Source organism: Protopterus annectens, chromosome 3.part1 (assembly GCF_019279795.1).
Source record: "Protopterus annectens isolate FY-2018-M chromosome 3.part1, PAN1.0, whole genome shotgun sequence".
Lineage (NCBI taxonomy): Eukaryota > Metazoa > Chordata > Ceratodontiformes > Protopteridae > Protopterus > Protopterus annectens.
The window spans coordinates 415,262,985-415,275,866 of record NC_056732.1 but is presented as its reverse complement, the minus strand read 5'-3'; positions in this window follow the sequence as shown (position 1 = coordinate 415,275,866).

Sequence of the window (12,882 nt, the reverse complement as noted above, 5' to 3'; positions counted from 1 at the left end):
TTTTTACTTGGTATACTTCGTTTTTGTGTGTTGTTTCATTGAAATTCAGAGTTAGGAAAAAATTTAATAATTTCCATTCCTTTGGACACAAAATACCTTAATTATAAGCTTTAAACCTTCATAAATAGTTATTTCTCAATGAGGAATACATAATGTTGTCACAATGGCCAACAGATATAGCTTGATATAATGCACAATCATATCCCTTCAGTAAGCTGACAAGCCCTCAGACCAGGTGAATTGAAATTACTTTCTTCTTCATCTTCTTTCGGCTGCTCCTGTCAGGGGTTGCCACAGCAGATTAACTGTTTCCATTTCTTCCTGTCCTCTACATCTTGCTCTGTCACACCAACCACCTGCATGTCCTCTCTCACCACATCCATAAACCTTATCTTAGGCCTTCCTCTTTTCCTGTTACCTGGCAGCTTCATCCTTAGCATCTTTTTCCCAATATACTCTGCATCCCTCCTCAGCACATGTCCAAACCAACTTAATCTTGCCTCTCTGGCTTTGTCTCCAAACCTTCCAACCTGGGCTGACCCTCTAATATACTTATTCCTAATCCTTTCCATCCTCATCACACCCAGTGCAAATCTTAACATCTTCAACTCTGCCACGTCAAGCTCTGACTCCTGCCTTTTTGTCAATGCCACTGTCTCCAACCCATATAACATAGTTGGTCTCACTACCCTCTTGTAGACCTTCCCTTTCACTCTTACTGGTACTCGTCTGTCACAAATTACTCCTGACACTCTTCTCCACCCACTCCATCTTGCCTGTACTCTCTTCTTCACCTCTCTTCCACACTCACCATTACTCTGAACTGTTGATCCCAAGTATTTAAATTCATCCACCTTCACCACCTCTACTCCCTGCATCCTCACCATTCCTCTATCCTCCCTCTCATTCACACACATATATTCTGTCTTAGTCCTGCTGACCTTCATTCCTCTTCTCTCTAGAGCATATCTCCACCTCCCCAGGGTTTCCTCCACCTGTTCCCTACTCACACTACAGATCACAATGCCATCTGCAAACATCATAGTCCACGGGGAGTCCTGTCTGATCTCATCTGTCAACCTGTCCATCACCATTACAAATAAGAAAGGGCTCAGAGATGAACCTTGATGTAATCCCACCTCCACCTTAAACGCATCCGTCACTCCCACCACAGACCTCTCCGCTGTCACACTACCCTCATACATATCCTGTACCACTCTTACATACTTCTCTGACACTCCCGACTTCCTCATACAATGCCACAACTCCTCTCTAGGCACCCTGTCATATGCTTTCTCTAAATCCACAAAGACACAATGCAACCCCTTCTGACATTCTCTGTACTTCTCCATCAACACTCTCAAAGCAAACATCGCATCTGTAGTGCTCTTTCCTGTCATGAAACCATACTGCTGATCACTAATCATCACCTCCCTTCTTAACCTAGCTTCCACTACTCTTTCCCATAACTTCATGCTGTGACTGATCAGTTTAATCCCTCTGTAGTTACTACAGCTCTGCACATCACCCTTATTCTTAAAAATCGGTACCAAAACACTTTTTCTCCATTCCTCAGGCATCCTCTCACTTTCCAAGATTTCATTAAACAATCTAGTTAAAAACTCCACTGCCATTTCACCTAAACACCTCCATGCTTCCACAGGTATGCCATCTGGAACAACAGCCTTTCCGTTCTTCATCCTCTTCATAACTATCCTTACTTCCTCCTTGCTAATCCACTGCACTTCATGATTCACTATCTGCACATCATCCAACCTTTTCTCCCGCTCATTCTCTTCATTCTTCAGCCCCTCAAAGTACTCTTTCCATCTGCTCAACACACTCTCCTCGCTTGTGAGTACATTTCCCTCACTATCCTTTATCGCCCTTACCTGCTGCACATCCTTACTAGCTCGGTCTCTCTGTCTAGCCAATCGGTACAGGTCCTTTTCTCCCTCCTTAGTGTCCAACCTTTATACAACTCGTCATATGCCTTATCCTTAGCATTCAGATATTAAAATATTATGACTTTACTGTAAATGTAAAGTTGTGTTAACTAGAGGATCTTTGGAACACTGCCCAGTATTATATTGACATAACTGTGTAAAATAATTCCCACCAAACCTCTTTGTTTCAGGACTGACCTAACAAAATTAAATACAGATTTGCTAGTTTAGGGCCAAACATTCAGACCATTTATCATAAGGAATTACTTTGCAACCTGTGTTGCTTTTACTGAGCAATTTGATTAACAAATGTGATTCTGTTACAAGAGAATCACCTTTTTTGGGACATAACTGTACTAAAGTGGTACATTATTTCATGAGGATAGGCAAATTAGACAGCACACTGCAAAGGTATGCTCAAATATTTTAAGGAAAGACCACTATATGGCCACTGTTTGAAATGTGCACTGAAACTCAGGCAAAAGAGTACAGTTCAGTCTTCAGTCAGCTCCAAAAGAATGAGCACGTCTGTGGGGTAGATAATGTTTTCCAGTAGCTCATGACCGAAACAAAGATGAACATACTGTGTTATGGTAGGACTAAAGTGGCATGATCAAGGAAAAGTGAACAGGAAATGACAAGGAATTGTTTTCTTTAATTTAAAAATAAAAGTGAAAGATAACCATTCCTTATTTGATGGACTTGGCATGCATTTGGCCTTGAAAGCCCATTATCACTTGTCAGATCACTTCACATTGTCTTCACTTTTACAGACAAGAGTAAAGAAGGCAAACAGCCAACCAAAGCAGACCACACTTGTCATTTCCAACCACAGATTCTAGCTCTTCCTGGAGGATATTCAAGCATTCCCAGATCAATCAAAAAAGAAATAATATCTCTAGCACATTTTATTTCCATCACTTGCATGTCCTGCATCTGCTACAGGGCCTTATTCCAGTGAATCAGGCCTGCAGGATTCCAGTAGGAAATGCCTGCAAGCTATCTTTATAAAATTCCCAAACCACCTAAAGCCCTGACAGCACCCAAGATGGCCCAATGTTTTACTACTGTGACTGGCAATGAATGGGAGTACATGTCCAAAATCAGCTTGAATATCCTGGGGGGGGGGGGGGGGGTAAGGCAGCATCTGCAAAAGGGAATGCATATCAGCCACAGCAAGGAGCCTAGCATACCCACATCACTTATCTGATCATGTATTGAATAATAAGTCCAATGACACTACAGAGAATCTCATGTCTGATGCTTATGTCCATAATCTCATTTTCTGCATGACTCCCCTTAATAAACTGTTAAGTAGAGAACGTTTCCCAAGACCTCAGCTCCCATTTCACCATAACTTGATCTTATTGTTTCTACAGCTACGTACAAAACTTGTAGAGTGTTTAGCTCCCAAACTCAGCTCCCATTTCATCTCATCCTTAATGCTGCAGTACTAACACGACAGTGTTGTCTGCCTCAGCCCACAGCCTACTTGTTAATCTCACAGTCCTTCAGATCCCCTTACTATCACCAGTCAAAAATACACCAGCATTCTTAAACACCACCTCTAAGGGCAGTTGTACCCCATCCCACAAGAGCATAGCAATCCACTCTTTTCTTAAAAAGCACAATGGTGCTGAGTCAGCCTGATCACTCTCAGCAGAGTCCTATACAACTGCATGCTGGAATTTATGTTATGATAAGGCCATAGCGACAGTCTTTCCTACTTTCTTTCTTTATTTCTTTCATGAAGACAGACAAGCAGCTTTTAGACTAAAATTTGGGTTTTATGCACACCCTGACTTGGAAATAATCTGTTCATTAAAGTGTTTTATTGTAAGCTGAAATTAGATAAAATGAAAGAAAATGAATGCAATGTATGCAATACATTCTTATAGGATCCACTGTGAATAATATTGTGCTATTCAATCAGCACACAATTATTCAAAACTAAAAGATCTAAAGCCTTACTGGATCACAAGCTCAAACTAGCAGTAATTCCAAAGTTGCAAAAAAATGTAAATACATTTGTTTTGCAGGAAGCAAACTACCATGCACTTCTCAAAATGGGGACAAGTCCCTATCCCCAACTTGCATATATACTAACTCCGAAGATGTACAAACTCACTGAAGTGAGATGACAAAGCACAGGTTTGCATGGCTATAGTAATCATTGACGTCTGAATTCTAAAAACTTGCTCAACTACAAAAAAAAGTCTTTTGATTTAAAGGGTACTTTAAAGAAGCTATGTTCTTGATTCCTACTGTGCTCTGCTGCTAACCTGACCAAGTAAATGTTTCTGCACTCTCTATTGAATGCATCGTCTTCACCTCATGGTTGTCTGGAATATACCAGATGCTAAAATAAATAAATAATGAAAGTAAAGCAGACAATTGTAATATAAAAGAAGAAGGAAAACTAATCATTTTCAGCTTCTTACATTGCAGTTGTTAGGCTAAACAAAACTCATGGCATCATAGTTCTTAAATGTTAAATTCATATAATTAATTCTATCAAGTAGTTTCAAATTTTTAATAGTTTTAAAACAGATTCAAGAAGAGCTGGCATTGTGTTCTTATAAAAAGCAAATATTCATCCGTGTCTGTTAATGAACATATACCCTCAAAATTATGAATAATTTTTCCATAATTATAATCTGTTTGCCTACGAACACCTGCATTTTAAACAAAAATATATAATTTTACTTGATAAGGAACCTCAAAGAAGTGCTTTGTATTTTGTTAGATAATGTCAGCAAGCATTTGGATATAAAATGACATGAAAAATAATTTGGAAATCATAATTCCCTGTACGTTTAGTGGAACATCTGTGCCTTCCTTCTCAGCTGACAGCACATTTACATATATTCAGGCTCTGAAACCTCTGAAGTTAGGTTTTCCCTCTTCATTGTGTTTTTGTAATACTTGAAAGTATGAAAATGAGATTACATTTGAGATTTATTGTTTCCTGTTCAAGTTTCATGAATGCTAAGTATGCCAGATTGACTAGTAACAACATGAGATAGACCTGGTGAGATTTAACACACTCCAGCTGTCAGTATGTCTAATATTTATCAGTGCAGTGTTCCTTATGCAGGAAAAACATTCCCAAACCTGCCTGATTTGTTTTTTTGTCATTTTCTACTTCTTTTTAACTTTCTGATCAGGGGCATTCAGTTAAAATTCAAGTATGGATTTATGAATTTTAGCTTTTCTGTGTGTGAAAGGTTGCCTTAAGTTGTATGCAATGCTGACACCCTATCAGGAGAAGTTTAAATGTGCTACCAAAGAGGTAACTACATGCTGCATTGCAGTATAACCCTTTCTTAAACTCCATCACCAGAACAATTAGTCATGTAAAATGTTGCCTAAAAGAGTGGCTGCACTGTTTAACTTTTTGTTTTTATTTATTTAATTACCAAAACCTCATACTCTGACCTAAGCTATCCATACCTCTCAACCTCTTAGAGAAAGAAATCTGGACAAAGCCATCAATAATGGAGGGCAAACGCCCCAAAATAAGGACACTTTTTAAATATTGCTCTTACAAACTGAGAAAATTGATAAAATAACAGGTTTTGCATTAGCATGAATTTTCTGAAGGGTATGAAGTCTGAAACGCAAATGTCTGTCATTATTTTCTGACTTTAAACCTCAATGATTTGCCAGAAAACAAAACTTCTATGATAAACGGACCAAAAATATGGGGCAAAAATCGGGGCATTCTGCAAAAGTCTGTACAGTTGAGAGGTATGAATACTCAAGTAGCTTCACTATAACCACTTTCATCTTATAGATATGCCAGCATGGTGAAACACAGTTTACATCTATACTCTGATCTTTTCCAGGTTAGACCTACTTATACTCTTATCAAGCTGCTCAGTATGACCAAGCAATTCTACTCTGTATTTACCATAGCAAAGCTCTTATCTTTCTTACAGTATTTTGTGTTATTCAGCTTGGTGATGTTGAGCTTAACCTATACCTTCAATCACAAAACATAACATGCTGTAGATGACAGGGATCATCCCATTGCCTAGCCGTGGATGAATTCTTGTAGTCACTGTAACAAATGGGCCAGCTTACAAGCATGGGCCGCTCTCCACAATCCAAATATAATTGGAATTACAGAATGCTCAAGTATACTAAATACAATACTAAAATATTACACAATTGTCCTCAACAATAGACTGGCCTCTAGACAGGGTGAAATGATTATGCTGATGATTAAAAAATCTGTTTCCATAAGCTTATTTGCAAGAGCAATTCCAAGTCATGTAGCAGCCCCAAATGAGTTCTCATCGAAATCACTACAAAAGGTCACAACGATATTTGCACTGCTACCATTTATGTCCCCTACCTACATCCTTCACTTTAATACAATCTGTTCTGTATAAGGTAACACACCATGACAAACTTAGGAGATTGTTACTCATGGAGGACTTAACCATAAACTATCACAAGGATTCTAAAGGTCAGTTACTCAGATTAGCTTCCTCCCTAAACCTGACACAACTAGTGAATGAAAACACTAGGTTAAACACTCATACTAAAGTTAACTCCATATTAAATGTCCTCCTTATCAATATTCCTAACAAACTACAAAGCCTGACTGTTCTACCTAATTGCATATATGATTGCAATCCTTTTTTCTCTACCTCAGCATTTAGAGCTTCCAAACTACCTTCATAAATCATGGCCACAAGATGTTTCTCAATGCTACCATATGAAATCCCACTGAATGAACTTAGCTACACTGATTAGAACATGTTTCACCAGTGCACCTTCCCAACTACTGCCATACCTATGAACTATAATCTGGTTGTACCCATCCAAGATAGGCTTCACCCCTGAAAAAATACAATGTCAAGGAATGTCTTTCCCACCTCAACAAATAGATGAGCAATCTTATAAAACTCAGAGACTTAACCTGGATAGAATGGAAAGCTGTTCCCTCCTTTAATGTTAAACACAATAAATGTTTTCTTCTTCTTCTTAGGCAACATGTTAGGATAGCTATCAAATCAGCCAAAAGCTGATTTCTTATGACATCAGCAGCTAAAGTACATTTTTTCAGCCCAGCAATTTCCACACTGTACCACATCCATCTGTCAGTGGTGCAGCCAGTAGCACACTTGCCTTTTGTGCAGAAAGCTGGTAGTTATATTCCCACACCAGCTAAGACTGATTGCTGACACTACAGTGTAGTATTAAGGGAGTATTGCACTCTTGAGTGTGCCATCATTCAAATGAGACGTTAGATCGAGACCCCATCTGCTTGAGTTGGTGGTAGCTCATGTGAATGTAAAAGATCCCATGGCACCTATCAAAAAGAATAGAGAATGCTCCATGATGCCCTGTCCAAATTTCTCCTAGTATTATAAATACAACCTCGGGTCTCCCCTGAAAAGAGCCTACTAGCCTAGTGGGACTAACCAACTCAACAAAGAATAACTAACTAAATAAATAAATAAAATAGAAAAATATGTTACAAAACCATCTTTCCCAAACAGTCCTCCAAATCCAAACTCCCCTTAGCTATGATTAATGGTATCAGTAGAAACATATCCAATTCCCTACTTCACAAAAATTCACACATCATTCATACTCTACTAGTAAATCCTTCTGAACACCTTCACAAACTAATATAATACATCACCTCCACTTCAAAACAATTACCACAAAAAAAGTACAAGAACTGTTAGAAAAGATCTGTTACAATTACAGTTCCTTCTTCCACTCTATACCCCAAAATCCTCAAAGTGCCCATCCCTGGTCTTAGTAAACCTCTTATATTTATATTAAATGTATCACTTCCTACAAAGAATGTTCCTTTTAGTCTTAAACCCACATTAGTTATAACTCTCCCAAAAACATAAGGAGTAGGAGACCCCTCAGAGCTCTGACCTATTGTTCACGTTTGCCCACTAGCAAAAATACTTGAAAAAATGATTTACAAGCAAACACTAGTATATATTTTTATATATGATAGACCGACTGCAAAGCAACATGGTTTCTGTCTCAATTACAGTTCTTTAATTGAACTATATATGCTTACAGATAAAATTTATAACAACATGGATCAAGGTCTGATAAAAATTTATAAAAAAAAAATATGAATCAAAGCCTGATGACTGAGCAATATTTCTTGATCTCAAAAGGGCCTTCAAAACAGTCAGTCATGAGCAATTACTAAATAAGCTTACAGACTGCATTTTCTTCTAGTGGTTGTATGATGGCTTCAAAACTCCCTAGCCAATTAAACCAATTAAATACATATGGAACTTACTATTCCTCAGTAAATGGAAACATTTCCTGCAGAGACCTACAGAGGTCCATTTTGGGACCACTTCTATTATTATTTTTTAATGATCTCCTTTGGGACTTCCCAACACTTGACTGCATAATGTATGCAGATAATATAGTATTCATCAGGCATGGGAAATCAACTCGTGAAATCTCAACAAAGCTGTAATTTGATTTTGAAGTATTTTGGAACTGGTTAGCCAATAACAAACTTGTAAACAGCAGCAAGACTACTATGATGTTTTTGGCACAGCTCAAAAGAATAAAGATGCTGCCATCTCTGTTATCATGGATCCCCCTTTTAACATTTTGCCTTTAGCCACCTCTCAAATGCACTTAGAAATTGTGTTAGATCCTTCTCTGTCTTTTACTCTTCATGTCTAGACCCTGGTTAACAAAGTACAAGGACAAGTTAAAGCAGCCTGTGGAATTACCCCGTCTCCTCATTCCACATGCCAGACATTCAGCAACCATCAACATACTCATTTCTAAGAATGAATAAACACACTCAGCTGCTTACCACATTATTACTAATCACTGAAAATGAATTACCATGTACCATCAACCTAGCTAACAAAAGAGAGCACAACAACAATGCAATAAAGAGTAGTACAAGGGGCGTGGCCAAGATGGTGACCTGGTAACAGCACTTTCTCACAGCTCTCTTTCCTCAATAATATTTCAGACAGGAAGTTTGAGAAAAAAACAACAATAAGAAAATATCTTCGCTACTAACCAATTTCAAATACCCAGAGACATCATCAGAACAATTTTTATCAACTTTCATTGGAAAATTCCTGTCAAATTAATTACTAGAAAATCAACAGCAGCATCAGCTACTCAGAATGAGCCATCTCAGAAATCCACCTCAGGACCCAACATTCAAAAAGGATTTACATTCACTTATTTTAAATATTCAGGAGTTGACAACTAAAATAGATAAGATGGATAATAAATTGGACTCTTTTAAAGAAAAATATACTCAACAACTTGAACAGCTTCAGGAAATGTTCACACAACAGAGAGGTCAATTTTCTGTCATAGAACAGTCCTTAAATGACATTGATTCCAGACTCCTGCAAGAAGAACAACAAACTGAATTTTTACTGCAACAAAATACACATCTTCTGGAGAAAATAGATGACATGGAAAATAATATGAGAAGAAATAATATCCGAATATATGGTCTGCCAGAAAAAGCAGAAGAGGATAATATAATAAACTTTCTTACTACCTGGATCCCAAATGTATTAAAATTACCGGAAGCCCTTTCTTTTGGAATAGAACATGCACACAGGTCATTGTCAACTTCAGGAAATGCATCTTTAATCAAAAACAAACCAAGATCAATAATTGTTAAACTTTTCTCCATGCAAGACAAGGAACTCATCCTCAAAAATGCTTGGACTAACTCACCCATTAAATATAATGATGTGCTAATTAGATTTGAGAATGATTACTCTACAAAAGTGATTTTCAAAAGAAAATAATTCATGCCAATAATAAAAATCTTGAAAAAAAAAGACCCATATTTTGTTTCCAGCAAGACTTTGTATATTCCTTCCAGTGGGAATAAAATATTTGAAACAGTGGAATCAGCAATAAAATATCTCACTACAAACAACATTTTAACACAGGAAGAATCTGTGGATTGGACAAATAGTACACCAAAAAGAAATGCAGAAGTAAACAACTGGAAGACTGTTGAACAGAAGAAAAAAAACTAAAGGACAAATAACTTATATGTTACATGTACCACAAAACTTTAAACAATGTCACAAAAACTAATAAGAAATCTTCCAGTCATTAATCACAGTAATACATCAGATACAGTTTCTATTTATTTTATCTCACTTAAAATTTAGAATAAATATAAACTGGATAAATTAAGATTATCATTTAGGTCTATCCATATCTGAAACTTGATAACAATGTTTTTCTTTCTCTACGTCTTTGATTTAGTCATCAGCAAACAAAATGTTTATAGCAATATGTTCAAGATATATGCAAGTGGATATCTGGTTCAAGCAGATATAACCATCTCACCATATATTTAACTATACTAGCAATTTGTTGTAAATCTTTGAATGCACCATTCATATAATATGTCTAATCTAAGTTTTCCAATCGGGGCAGGAAGGGGAGCGGGACAAATGCATTCTTTGAAAAATTATATATTTATGTTAAATGAGTTGCATAGTTAAAGTACTTCATCCATTAATGCTGTCATAATGATTTGCTTTACTGAGATAGAAAGACAGCTTGGGTGTGCACACATGTCTGGTTGTATGGATTATGATGTTGTAGCATCCCGGTACACCTCATGGACTCTTATTGTATTTTTAACGTATATATACAAAGCTTCCTTACTGGAAGGGGGGATAATGTTCTGTTTATTGAAGATCCTTGAACTGTGTTGTAGCTATGCAGTAGAAAAATATTTTCACGAGTGATACTTTGAAAGATAAGAAAAATCTTCACTACTTTTCCTGCTCCGTTCACGAGACAGCAATCTCAAATATGCATACAAGTAATATATAAAGGTTGTAATTTTCACTGTAACCACTTTGTGATTGTCTATGATGCCCTTTAAATAATATGTAAATGCAATATCATTAGGCAAGGAAGTAAATCTCAAAACAAGCACACCTTAAAACTCTTCGACTAGAAGAAGAAAAATAATGTGTATATAGAAGATGATTTAGTTGTGCTGGATGGTTTGGTTATAGTTAGTTAAGAGTTTAAACACTTACATGCTATTACAGTAAATTATTCTACACTACTAGAATGTCATATTGAATCTTTTATATGAAGTAAAGCATTTGGTGCTGTTTGTTTTACTAGCAGGTGTCATGTAGTATGTCTCACATATAACATAGGAATATCTTGCATATAACATAGATGAATATATGCAAAAATAAATATTACCACGAGCGATGCCTTGAAAATCAAGAAAAATCTTCACTACTTTTCCTGCCCTGTCCACGAGACAGTAGCCTTAAATACACATGCAAGCAACACCCTAATGTCTTATGTCTCATTGCGAGTTCTTCATGTTTGCATATAATGTCCTTTGAATAAAACGTAATTGCATCATTCCTGGACAAGGAAGCAAATCCCAAAACGAGCACTACTTAAAGTGCTAGTGCACCTGAATTACGAAGCTACATATTGACCCTTTTGTGTTACTGATTATTACTAAACATTTAACACACTTAAACTAAATAAAATAAAACATGATTAGATTTAGTAATCAGATACTAAACAAATTTTCTAATAGGTTCTCTATATACTAACAGAAATATCAACCTACGCATAGTTATTGTTAGAAAAAAGTTAAATATTGTTAGATATACAGAAAGGCAATACTCTATACATAGTTATATACATTAATATTAAGATTTTCTAATACTAGAATACTACATATATACAATAAGAATCATAAATAGCTGTGTCGGTTCATAGATATCTACTAGGATATCAACCCCGGGGCTTGTATAAATCTAGTCATGGCAATTCTCTGGCTGTTTCTTTCCATATTGTTTGCTTACCTGGACACCTGTTTGCCAGGGTGACCGTTATGATCCCTGGTGTGATTTTCCTCTATCCCGTCCAGTCATCAGGGTTCTTTTCCGGAGTCTGGCCAGTTTGTGGGTCGGGAACCTATCTCTGCACTATGTTTTACTTCAGTATTTTGAATCTTAAGATATGTAAAGACCACTATATATAAGTTTATGTATATATATTTATATATATGTACATATATTGTCATATAAGCCAACACAATTTTTGTAAAGAGTTCTGGAATATGACTTGGAAAACTACTTTCTCAAAAGTTAAAGAATAAATAAATTTAATTATTTCATAAAGAGTGAGGAAGAAAATGGGAATTATTTACATAACTAGAGAATAAATAATATTCTTATAGCACAGCTATTACATGATAGAGACTCTATTGGTGGAAAATTACCCTAAATAAATTGCGAGTATAATGAAACTACAATCTAAAAAGAACATAAGTAATATGAGAATTTAACCAAAATAACTAATTAATAAGGTATTGGAGTCTTTACCGTGTGAATTAAAGCAAATGTGTCAAGTTGGATTGATATGTGAATTGTTGTACTAAGATGAAACAAATTTTGTTAAATGTAATTGGAAAATTGTTTTTGTAATCCTGATTATAAGAAACTCTGCAAGCAAGATTTAACAAGTATAAGCAGGTTATTGATGTATAAATATTATTGCTTTCACACAAATTTGCATATAATTGTCTATTAGCTGATCATATTAACTCGTTAATATATGTAAATAGTGACATACTAAGTTATGAGGTTAAGAGAGATTAGTTTAAACACTAGTCACAGATTTAGAAGGTTTGTGTGGGTACTTGTGTTACTCATGCAAAGAGGTATCTTACCTCATAGAGATAGCAAAAGGTGTAATCAATTAGAATTAGTTAAATTAGAAGTTTCATTGTTTTCTTATACTGTTTTGGTGTCTACAGAAGATAAGCAGATCTTCCATGTAAACAATAATGTAAATTATACATATAATGCAAACCAAGAGTTAAATCTATGTATATTAACTGTCATACAAATAAAACATAAACCAACACATGAAATATCTA